At 56.5% G+C, this 12,178-nt stretch overlaps 1 protein-coding gene across 2 annotated transcripts in view; it reads left to right on the top strand.

Annotated features, from left to right (window-relative positions):
* The first annotated feature begins 7,404 nt into the window (after positions 1-7,404).
* Positions 7,405-12,178, top strand: part of EPHA8 (EPH receptor A8) — a 28,429-nt gene continuing 23,655 nt past the window's right edge. For both annotated transcript variants that reach the window (XM_031464307.2, XM_064493945.1), the window contains exon 1: positions 7,405-7,486. The gene's annotated coding sequence lies outside the window, so the exon portion shown is untranslated. The remainder of the gene's footprint in view (positions 7,487-12,178) is intronic.

Here is a 12,178-nt window from a genome sequence, read left to right as displayed (position 1 = left end):
CACCCCTCATACTCATCAAGTCCTTCAAGGATTCCCCAAGCTTCCTCACCTGCAAAGTGGACAAAACCCAGGTTTGGTTGGCTCCACCTCCACCTGGGGATACAGAACCCCAGGCCCCAGCAAAGACATCTCCACCAGCAAACATTTCTGGGAGCCCTGGCCAGGGCAGGGGACGCCCATGAGTGCCGTGCCTGCATCCTGCATTGTCTGCATCTTTCTGCCCTGCTCTGCCCACTCCCGCAGTGGTCCAGGAACACAGTGCCAGCCAAGGAGTCTTCCATCTAAAGGAAGGTCGAGAGTCCTGTGAGCTGTGGCGACCTCTCCATAGGTTTGCACACACTTGTTATTAAAATGTTTACACTAGCTGCCAAGTTTAAATTTATTAGGAGACATCACATAAAAATTCCAGATATACAGATTCTCTTGAAAACACAGAAAATTGGGCTCACACCCCCAGGGCAATGTTGACCAGAGCTAGGAACACTTCCCCTGGCAGGTTTCATCAGGGTGCCTGCCTGTCTCATGTGGGCATTTGAGTTTGCCTCTCTGGGTCTAGTCCAATCTGCTCCCTTGACCCACAGCCCTCTTCACAGCATCCCTGAGCAGTCTCTAGCTAGTGTCTGTTTGAATGCCTCTGGTAACAGGGGGCTTATTACATCTTTGAGGCAGTTGGTCTGAGCTATTAGAAAAGGACTCCTAATATGAGCCGCCTTCTCCTGTCTGTAACAAAGAAAGATGCACAGGGAAGAAGTGGGCTTTAGAGTCCAGTGGATCTGGATCTAAGCTACTCTCTAGCATTTAACCAGCTGTGTGATCTAAGGCAAATGATGGCCTTTCCACACTTCAGTTTCCTTAGCTGTACCTCCCCTGCAGGGCTGTGTGAGGCTTAAAGCAGAGCAAGTTTATAAAGCGCCTGGAGTGGGGTCTGGTACGTGGCATGCACTCCCCGAATGGCCTTTATCATCCTATGTAACCTCCAGCCATGGGTCCAACTCTTCCCCAGTGAGCACAGGCATGGGAGCGTAGTCAGAGGGCACTGAGCAGTGGTCTGCACCAGCTGGAAGGCAGAGGCAGAGGCAGGACTTGCCTTAGCCTGCACACACTTGAGGACCAGCCCCCAGGAGCTACAGATCTCTTATCTGCTTCCCAGACAGTTTGGCCCACTGGGTGCTCAGCTGGCTTGAGGGTGGTAGGTCGGGCCGCAGGAGGGAGCCCCACATCCCTGTCCCCTCACAGCCCGAAGCCTCCCCAGGATGAGATCCCAAATCCTGGAAATGAAACTGGAGTGGGGAAAGCCAGGGGAAGGGAAAGCAGGGAATGACAGCCACCATCATCCAAGCTGGCCACCTGGCTGCGTGCCTGGCAGTGTGCCTTACCTGGGTCCTTGACTATAGTTCTCACGGGTATAGGACATAGATACCCTTACAGCTATGGAAGTTGAGGTTCAGGGAGGTTAGAACTTACCTGAGACCTCCAAGGCCTCCCTAACCCCCAGGTACCCAGTCCTTGGGGTTGGGGGAGGGGAGAGAATTTTTAACTAAAGTGCTTCTGAGTTTGTCTCACCGTCTCTGAGCCTCTGTGAACTAATGTGTATGCATCACCGCGCGAGGCACCTTGTGGGGGCGCGTGTGCCCGAGGGTCATGTGTGTAAGAGTGAGTGTGCAGGCGAACGTCTCACCCACGTGTTCGCACGGGGCCTCCCCGCAGTGGGTCTGTGTGTCCTGGTGTAGCGGGGCGTCCTGACCAAGGCTCGGTGCGCGGCGGCTGAGTCCACGTGCGAACGTGGGGCGCCGGGCGCGCGCCGCCCCCGAAGGTGCGGGCGGGCGAGGGCGAGCGTGCGCACGTGCGGCGGGCGGCGGTGTCCGCGGGTCGGTGTCCGCGGTGCGGGCTCCGTGTCCACCCCCCCCCGCAACCCCCGCCTCGGTGCTGATTGGCTCGGCGCCGTGACGGGCCGGCCCTCGCCCGGGGCGGCGGCGGCGGCGGCGGCGGCGGGCGCGGGTACCCGCGTGTGCGCTGCGAGCCGGCGTGTGCGCCGGTGTGTGCGCCCGGCCGCCGGGTGTGCGGGAGAGCAGGGAGCGCGCCGACGCGCGGGCCGCCGCGGCCGAGCCCCGGGTGCGCGGCGCCCCCGCCCGCCCGGCCCGGCCATGGCCCCCGCCCGGGGCCGCCTGCCCCCCGCGCTCTGGGTCGTCACGGCCGCGGCGGCGGCGGCCACCTGCGTGTCCGCGGCGCGCGGCGAAGGTGAGCTGCGGCGGCGGAGCGGCGGGTCGGCGGGGTGGGGGCGGCAGAAGGGCTGGGGGCGCGGCGTGCGCTGCTCCAGCGAGGTTCAACTTCCTTCTCCTCGACCCCTGAATGCCAAAGGGGCTGGGATCCCTGGGCCTGGGGGGCAGAGGGTGGCACCGCCAGAGAGACCTGGGGTCAAGGGACAGAGCGATGGTGATGGGGACCAGACTTGGGGAGATGGCTTGAGGATGACGGACAGAGGCATGGGGGACAGGGGGACAGGACTGACAGATTCCGAGCTGGGGACAGGGAACTGAGGATCAGACACTGGGGACGAGGGGACAGGACAGGGGACAGAAGGAAGAGATATAAAGGAGAGAGGAAACAGGGCAGGGGACAGGGGTGGGGACAGAGGACAGAGAGCAGAGGGACACAAGGATACAAGATGAGGTTCAGAGGATTGAAGAAAAGGGGGCTGGGGATGGTGTTGAGAGATGGGGACCAGGAACTGAGCAACGAGGACCAGAGATCAGGACTGGGTTTGAGGGAAGACAAGAATGAGGGACAGGGAATGAGTGTCTTGGAAGTAGGACGGCTGGAGGGCTGGAGGACTAGGGGAGACAGAGGGACAGCAGCCAGGGAGTGACAGCCGGAGGGGAGGCAGCTTTGGTGGGCACTGGGGAGAGGGTGCCAGTGAGGAGAGGGCTGAGGGGCTGCAGAGGGACTGAGGCAGACAAGGCCCTGGAGAGCTGAGTCTTGTCCAGGGATGAGGCTGAGACAGTCCCGGTCACTCAGGGGACAGAGGAGTGGGGTATGCGCTGAGCAGCCAGGACCAAGAGGATCTGGAAGGAGACAAAGAAAGCTGGGAGGGGGCACCCAACTCCCAGGGTCGCATACCTGCACACACACGTACGTGCCTTAACCCCACCGGATACATCCAGGTCCCACTCAGGATGCCACCCTGGATTCTGCATCTCACCCCAACCCCTGCCCTGGACCTCCTCTGCTCTTGCAGCTCTGCCTCGAGGAGGCCTGACCTGGTGCCCTGGGCAGCGTCCTGGGGCTGACATCCTGGGTTCAGAGCTGCATTCTCACCTTGGCAGGATGAACTTCCAGAGTCGAGGGCAGTGTTCCTTATCCATGCTTAGTTATACCACAGATCCACCCCCTCACACAAGAACAGCTCACGGGGTGCAGTCGTACCCGCAACCACACATGCACAGACACACACTGGGATTCACACACATAGACCTAGCCTGTAGAGACTCACATGCCTGGACAGCCCCCGCCTCCCACCCACAGTCAGATGCATAGAACTGCAGCCAGTACACATGTGCACACATACACATGTAAAGATGCATGCACATGAAAATATGCACATCCGTGGGCAGACACCACATGTATAAAAAGACCCTCAAACTTGCATTCATGTCCATAGAGAATATACACACAGACATAGATAAACCCATAATCTCCAATGAAACAGGGGTCACTCAGGGAGCAGGGATCACAGCAAGAGAGCTGAGGGGTGAGTAGGGAAGAAGGCACCAGGGGCCTGGGGACTCTTGGAGCTGTGGCCTGAGGACAGTTTTCCCAGGGTTGTGTGGCGAGAAGGGGTCCGTTTCTTCACCCAGCAGGATTTTGAGGCGGCCCACATTGAGGCTCTGGGCGTTTGGGTGGTGCACCCCTGACTCCTTGCTTCAACTCTTTTCCCAGGAGGAGCTGGCAAACCCAGAGCCCCTGGGGAGGGGACTTTGACCAGGCTCAGGAGCGGAGAACAGACATTAGCCTGGGAGAGAGGATGTGCCTGGGGAGGGGCAACAGTTGGGAAAGAGGCAAGGTCGCAAATAGAGGAAGGGGGGACATCTGTCGGGGGTGCGGGGGAGGGAGTCATTGTTCAAGGGCCAGGCCACGCCTGTCTGATCAGCACAGCAGTGTACCCATAGCCTGACACGGGTTACCCACTCAGGTTGGACAGTCCTAGATGGAGGCCTGGGGGACAGCCAGGAGTCCCTGGGTGGTGCAGAACCGGGACCACCAGGGAGGCTGTTAGAACTCAGGAAGAGGGTTCTGTTCCTAGCTGGGGTCCTGCAAAGGTGACAGTGCCCCAGGCTGCCCAGGTGCCCCTGTGCCAGGTCCCTCACAGGCTGGGGACAGCCCTGTACCTGCAGAGATGCCCGGGAGCCTCACCAGGCTTGAAGCCCCTTATCACTGTCTGGTGTGGATTATCTACCACTTTGGAGTGATTTCCGAGGCATTCACATCCCGGCTGACATCCCCTGGCCACCCCGAATTCTCCAGTCTCACCATCATGTGCTGCGTCCTCAGGGAATGTAAATCAATTTAAGTATTAGTCTCAGTGAAATGGAATGGGGGAAGGTGCTAGAGAAAAAAAGAAATCACATAATGCCTTCCGCAGTCGAACAGGAAAGGCTTAGGAATTATCTGTGCTTCTCAGAGCAGGAGAGGGACTGGTCTGATCCCCCAGCAGAGCTGGGCAGGTAGGCCCTGGAGGGATACCTTCGTTCATCTTGCCGATGAGGAAACTGAGGCACCGAGGGGTTAAGTGGTTCATTTCACTGAAGACCCTGAGAGACCATGTGTCCAATCCTCCCATTTGCAAGTGGGGAGACAGGCCCAGAGAGGGTCATTGACTTCACAGATGTCACACAGACCTACAGTCCAGCAGGACAAGAGGCAAGAGAGAGCCCAGCCCTGGTGAGCAGAAGGTTGGAATCTCCAAGGGGACTCAGGCCCGATCTGGGTGGGCCTAATGCTGGAATTCTCTCCAGCCCTGATGAGACCTTCTGTGGGCCTGGAGCTTCCCCTGAGAGACACTCTGTTCCCCCCACAGAAGGGGACATGAAGTAGGGAAGAAAGGGACAGAGGGAGAGGAGGGGTGGGGATGGACAGAGAAGGGTCTGGAAGGAATTGAAACAAGCGGTCTTGGAATCCTATAGCTCTTCCTGAATCCAATAGAATCGACTTTTGACTTATCTTTGGATAATCTGAGCCCCCTGGCTGACTGATCAAGAATCAGCTGCAGACACAGTTGGGGATTCCCAGAGGGGAGGGAATAGCCTGGAAAGTGACGTCTGCGGACAGTTGCCCCTAGAGTCAGGATGTTCCGGGGGGAGAAGTCCAAGCAGTGGACATTCATTCCAATTGCCCCTGGGTAGGGGCAGGTCTGAGCTGCATCCAGGTGATGCTAGAGAAGGGGCCGTCCAGCTCAGAGACCCTGTCTGGGATGTGGGTTGGGGTAGGGGAGTCCACACGTCGCCTTTCCCCACCTTCTCCCCAGACTAGGCCCGGCTGGTCTGGGGGAAACTGCAGTGCGGCCCCCTCCCCCTCCCACCAGCCAGCAGGAGGAGAGAGCTTGCCTGACCCAGTTTTCTCTCCATTGCCTGAGAGGGAGGGAGGGAGGCGGGAAGGCTTCTCTGCCTGTGCCCCTGGTGTGGGGCCGGCTCTGCTCTGCTCGGCTCAGGGAAGGGAGATCCCTCTGCGGACATTGGCTCCATCCCCTGATCCTGCCTGGCCCCTGGGGGCCTGGGGAGGAGCTCAGAGGCCCCTCCCTGGTTCTTCGAGTCCTCTCTCCAGCTGGCCTCTGGGGCCCCTGACAGTGGGGTAGGGAGGAGGGAAAGAGGAAGAGGAAGAGGAAGAAAATCAGCAAATAAGAGCCTCCTCACTCCAACACTTCCTGAGGACACTTGTCTCCATCTTTGAGGGGCAGGCGCCGAGTTATGCAGATCTCAGGTGGAAGGACACCCAGCCTCTCTTCAGGAAAGTCCCAGGAGGGCCCTGTTTTAACTCTGTGACCTGCCCAAGTCAGCGATTGCATTGGTTGGAAGCCCATGAATACTGGCTGGGAGAAGGAGTACAAAGAAGAGAAAGCGAAATGAAAGCTGTCAGACTTGGAGCCAAAGCCCTTTCATCAGATGGATCAAAGGAAGCAGGGGCCCAGAGAGGTGAAGGGACTTACCCAAGGACACACAGTAGTTAGAGACTGCTGGGATTCAAGCCCTGATCTCATCACAGTTTAGTGCATCTTCATCACGGTAAAGTGAGTGGGTGGGCCCTAGGTACCTAGAGAGAGGCAGGAGGGCGGGGACTTAGGGAACGGGAACCATCTTTGGTAAGGCACTGGCTCCAGGTTTTACAGTTTCCCCTTGCCCACCCTCAGGTATTATCATCCCCATTTTACAGATGAGGAAACTGAGGTTTAGTGAAGTGAAGGTCAACTGCTATCAAGTAGCTGTACCGAATTATGAGCCCAGCGGTGTCTGATTCCAAAGGCAGGCTCTTTTCTCTGCCATGTTGTGGGTACTTTGCAGGGTCTCCTTTGAGGGTCTGGCTTAAAATAAACTTGCCTTTTGGGCCAGTGCTCCTTCCCCACCATGGTGACACCCAGAGATTCTGCTCCTTGGACTCAAGCCACCAGGGCTGGTGGTCTTGTCTGTGATGCTCTGGCGCCAGCCCTGCAGCTACACCTGTGGGGCTCCAGGCATGTTGCTGAGCTTCCCTGAGGCTCAGTGTTTTCATCTGTAAAATGGAGATAAAAGTGAACACCTTTCAGCATTGTTGTGCTGGCCCCAGATGAGCTGGGTCCCGAGCTTCCCCTCCAGAGCCCAGCCCACAGTCAGTGCTCACTAGCAGGCAGCTCTGACTCCTGCAAATCCCTCCATGTCACATGTGCACAGAGGACCTGTGGGGTGCAAGGCACCCTTCGGGGGACACTGATGATTGTAAAGCTGGGGCTAGGTCATCACAACCCCCTGTAAGGCAGACATCACTATCACCCTATTTTACAGGGGAGGAAGCTGAGGGGAGGAGAGGAAACATGCTGTGGGACACCCAGCTCCAAACTGGCAGAGCTGGGATTCTGGCCCACACTTCCCAGACGGCTGAGCCCATCTCTTAGCCATACCACCTCACCACCAGCTGGGGCAGCCTGGCACTAGGGGCAACTTGCATTCTGGGAGGTTAGAAGACTGTGTTTTGGCTGTGATGGTGGAGGAAGGCTTCAGGGAAGAACGAGCACTTGAACTAAGCCTTGAAGGATGGGGAAGTGACAAAGCACCCAGAGACTGGAGCTGGCATGTTCGGGGCCAGGAGCAGCCAGAGTGGCTGTGCCGGGCTGGTCCTGTGGGACTGGGGAAGGGGGGTCCCAGAGGTCTGATGCGCTCTTGTCTCCTGTTCTACAGTGAATTTGCTGGACACCTCGACCATCCACGGGGACTGGGGCTGGCTCACGTACCCAGCTCATGGGGTAAGTGATGGCAGTGGGGCCAGCATTGTCCCTCTGTGAGCAGAGAGAGGCTGTGACTCAGAGTCTTATCATCAGACAGATCAAAAGGAAGCAGAGGCCAAGAAAGGTGAAGGAGCTTACCCGAGGACACACAGCAGTCAAGGACAGAGCTGCTGATTTCCTAACAGTTTAGTGCACGCAGACCTTTGGGATTCCAGAACCAATCCTGGTGCCGGGTTCCTGATTCTTCAGGTCTGAGGCCTGGATGTGGGATCTTTACATCTGTGTCCTGGGCCTGCAGGTTCACCTTGTGCCACAGCCGGTCCCACGGTGGCCGGGGAGGTGTCAGTATCGAGGAACGGGGCAGCCTGGCCTTCCACTTCTGCAGGATTAGTCCTCCCTTCATGACCTCCCTGCCCTCACCTGAAGCCCCCAGTTGTTCGCTTCTTCTATCAGGACCCCCGGGGTGGTTCTTCCAGCCCCAGCCTCCCAGGCCCATGTGGTCTCCATGGTGATCCTGGGCTCAGCCCATCAGGTCCCTGTAGGTCATGTACTCAGGCAGCACTCCGTCCTTCCCTCCTGGGGAGTGGGCATGGTAACCCAGTACCTCTGATTCTTTTATCCAAATCCCAGAGATCAGTAAAGCCAAATCGAGCCCAAGAGCTTGACGGGGTGTGGCTCCACCATCCACATAGTGGGTGGCCCTGGGTCACCACTTCACTTCCCTGAGTCAGTTTCCCTGTCTGTAGAAAGGGATGAGCATGTGATGACCTCATGGGGTTGGTTGAGAGGGTGAGGGAGATGACACGTGGCCTTGGCCCCATGCCTGGCACACGGTGAGCCCTCATTAAGTGTATTACTCATTACCGTTGTTATTAATCTGTATGATGGTTACATATCACATAAACTTCCTCCTACAAACATGCTCAGGAACACACACACACACATCCCTGCCGTAGACACGAGCACGTCCTGCACACACACCTCCTTTCATGAACACTTTGGCTCCCGTGGCTCTGGAGACAGAGGAGTAACACTGGTAATGATGATGATGATGAGAGTGACCCCCAGAGTGGGTATTTGTGAAGGGAGTATTTCTTTACTTTGGGGTGAGATTTTCATCCAGGCTGTTTGTGGCCTGTGACTGGGGTCAGGATGAGCCCCACTCCTCTCTTTGGGGTCTCATCCCCAGGTAGCAGTAAGCTGAGTCTGCTGTCATTGGCCCCCATCTGCCAGGCTTCAGGGACCTGGAGGGACGGCCTGGGGGCCCGAGAGCCAGGAGGGACCCCCTTCTCAGCCTGAGCAGGTCAGCCCTACCTGAGGACAAAGGCTGGGTCCTGGCAGTGTCCTCTTACATCCCTGGGCCTCAGTCACTCCCCGTGAAGCACTCTTCTGTGTGTATCCCACGTGGCTGTCTCCCGGGGTGAGCTTGGGTGGAAGGGCTTTGGCACAGGGAGCGGCTCTGCCGGGAGCTGGGGGCTGACCCATGAGGAGGTGACTGCCTGGCTGTTGGGGGGGGTCAGCATTTCCCCTGAGACCCAGCAGCTAGGAAGGAACGGCCCTGGCCCCCGAGTTTGGCTCTGGGCGTCTCTGTCCCTCTGTCCCATTCAGAGCTTAGGACTTGGTTTTTAGGATAATGGAGTTGTCAGGGTTTTAAGCAGGTGAGGAATATGACTGGACTTGTGTTTTGGACGACCACGCTGGTAATCTAAGGTTCTTTTGTTTGCTGGGCGCTGTAAAGCCTGGCTCAGAGTGATCTCCTTTCATTCGGGAGTTAGAACAGATAATCACTTATATTCACATAGCTCAACCATTCACTGACATCATCTCATTTAATCCCCACCACCAGTCCTGCAAGTGGGTGCAGCCACCCCGTCTCACAGCTGAGGAAGCTAAGGCTCAGAGCCGTGAGTAATGATTGCACCGTCAGACAGGTCCCAGGGGATGGACACAGTCTCATATCTCTCTGGGCTCGAAGCCCACATTGAGCTCCTTGTGCCCACCTTGGCCTGTGTCCACCTTGGGAAGGGGTGGGAGGCAATCCTGCATTGTTTACTGAGCCAGGGACCACCTCCCGTCTTTATGGGACCTGGAGACCAAGCTTGTGCCGAGAGGAAAGAAGGCTGGATGAGATCTCTGGTTTCCAAACTCTGGATCTTGAACCTGTGCTGGGCTAGCAAGTGAAACATGCAGATTCCACATCTAGTGGGGAGGGGCCTGGGAATTTTTTGTCTAACAAGTGCCCAGCTGGGTGGAGAGCTTTTGGAGATGGTCCTCGAGGTTCCATCCACCCCTCTGATTCTGGAGTCTGTGAAGCAGCCTGGGCATGAGGGTCATCCAGGGCTGTCTCCAGCATCACAGAGGTATCAGGTTGTTAGGCCGACAGCACAGCCTACAACCAGCAGTGCTGGGGCTGGAGGAGCCAATGCTCTCCAGCTTCTAATCAGTGTGACTCAGGCCAGTCCCTTTACCTCGCCTCCACCTCCTTGTTCAGAACATGGGGATGGTCACAGAGCCTGCACCAGGCAGCGGTCACCTGTGAGATGGTGCAGGAAAAGGACATTGGACCAGTGAGAAACTGGACGCTCTCAGAGCTCAAGCATCTCTGCTGAGGCTGGGGAAGTCTGGCCCCAGTCGTGCGCCACCTCATCTGGTGAATTAACAGTCACTCATGACGTCACCTTAGCTGAGAAGGCACATTTTTTATTGCTGCATTTGATCCTTACCACCCCCTGGAATAAATGAAAGGGGCACCCCTTTGTACATATGAGAAGCCCAGAGCTCAGAGAGGGAATGTGATACACCCAGGGATGCACAGCTGGTTTGCTGCATTCTGTTTCAGGAAGGGGCAGAGTTCCAGAGCGATAGTGGGGGTTGGGGAAGGAGTGTGCCAGGGACCTAGAGAGGCAGCTGCGTGGGAGTGGCACCCAGTATGGGGTGGGGGTGCCCAGGTAAAGAACAGGGCTGATTCCACCCTGGTACCACCCTCCAGGAATTTGGGCCACTCTGGGTGTCTGCAGCAGCCCCTGGGCTAGGCCAGCCATTGGCACTGGTGGGGCGGCTGGAGCGGACTCAGATAGAGCTGATTAATTTATCCAGGTCCCTGGCAGGAAACAGACGGGGAGCAGCTGGCTGGCTCTTTGGTGCTCCATTAATTGTGACAATGACTTTAACCCCAGATGTGACGCAGTGCTGCCCAGAGCCCTGCCTGCAAGTGGAGCACAGTGTGGGGGGCCTTCTTAGGGTTGGGGGTGCAGGAGGGGCATGCACTGTTTCGGGTGAGGCTGGCACACCCTAATCTGCTTCCCCGGTGGTCCCCAGAGGCAAGCATAGGTGGGCTGGAAAGAGGCTGCCAGTTCAGCATCGTATCAGTCCCATTCGTCAAGTGCCGTCTGTGCCCGGTCCAAGCTGAGCGTTTCGTAGGCTTCTTCTCCATTTATCCTCTCAAGCCTCACTAAAGTGGGGCCTTTCTGAGCCCCCTCTTACAGATAGGGCCACTGAGGGCTGAGACCTTATAACTGGCCAAGACGAGGGCAGACTGAGGGTCTTTTGTCAGACAGGAAAGACTTGAGATGCCCCTGGTCCCCACTCCAGTGCTTGTGGAACAGCTCGGAACCCCACAAATTCTCAGAGCACCACGAGGAGTGGGCTCTACCTCCCTCAGCCTCGACCCCACCCCGCCTTCCCCTCACCCCACCCCCCTGCTTAAGCAATAGGATCCATTGTTCAAGGACGATACACATAGAGGTCCAGGAGAGAAGATCAAGGCACTGCATCTCCAGTGGAGCCAGGACAGGGACCCTGAGCCTGTCCCCTGCAACCACCCTCGGCCCCCACCCCCTCATCAGAACCCTCAGGGAGCCACTGAACTCAGCCCAGCAACGTCTGCTTCTGGCCAGCCAGCATTCTGCAGCTGAGGAGGCTGGGGCCCAGAGAGGAGCAGCAATTTGCCCAAGTTCACACAGCCAGTTAGTGCCTGAGCCAGGCCCAGCACCCAGGCTTCTCGACTCCTAGATCATTTCTCAACACCATGTTTTTTAAGCCTACAGTTCGGTGGCATTAAGTACATTCACATTGTTGTGTGACCATCACCACTGGCCATCTCCAGAACTCTTTTCATCTTCCCAGACTGAAACTTTTTTTTTTTTAACATTTTTTATTGATTTATAATCATTTTACAATGTTGTGTCAAATTCCAGTGTTCAGCACAATTTTTCACAGACTGAAACTTCTGAACCGACTAAACTATAACTCCCACTCCCCTCTTTCCCCAGCCCCTGGCAGGTACCACTCTACTTTCTGTCTGTATGAATCTGACTTAAGTACGTCATATAAGCAGAAGCGGATAGGATTTTGTCCATTTGTGTCTGGTTTATTTCACTTCGCATAATGTCCTCAAGGTTCCTCCATGCTGTAGCATGTGTCAGAATTTCATTCATTTTTAAGGCTGAGTAATATCCCATTGTATGGATATACACATTGTGTTTACCCATTCGTCCATAGATGGACATTTGTGTTTCCACCTTTTGGCTGCTGTGAACATGGATGTGCAAATATGTGTCTCTGCTTTTATTTCTTTGGGGGTGTTTAGGTGTATTCCAGACATGGAATTTATGGTAATTCTACATTTAATTTTTGGAGGAACTGCCCGACTGTTTTCCAGAGTGGCTGCACCATTTTACGTTCCCACCAGCAATGCACAGGGTTCCAGGT

Source organism: Camelus dromedarius, chromosome 14, assembly GCF_036321535.1.
Source record: "Camelus dromedarius isolate mCamDro1 chromosome 14, mCamDro1.pat, whole genome shotgun sequence".
NCBI lineage: Eukaryota > Metazoa > Chordata > Mammalia > Artiodactyla > Camelidae > Camelus > Camelus dromedarius.
The sequence above is the reverse complement of the archived record's forward strand: the minus strand, read 5'-3'. Positions and strand labels throughout refer to the sequence as shown.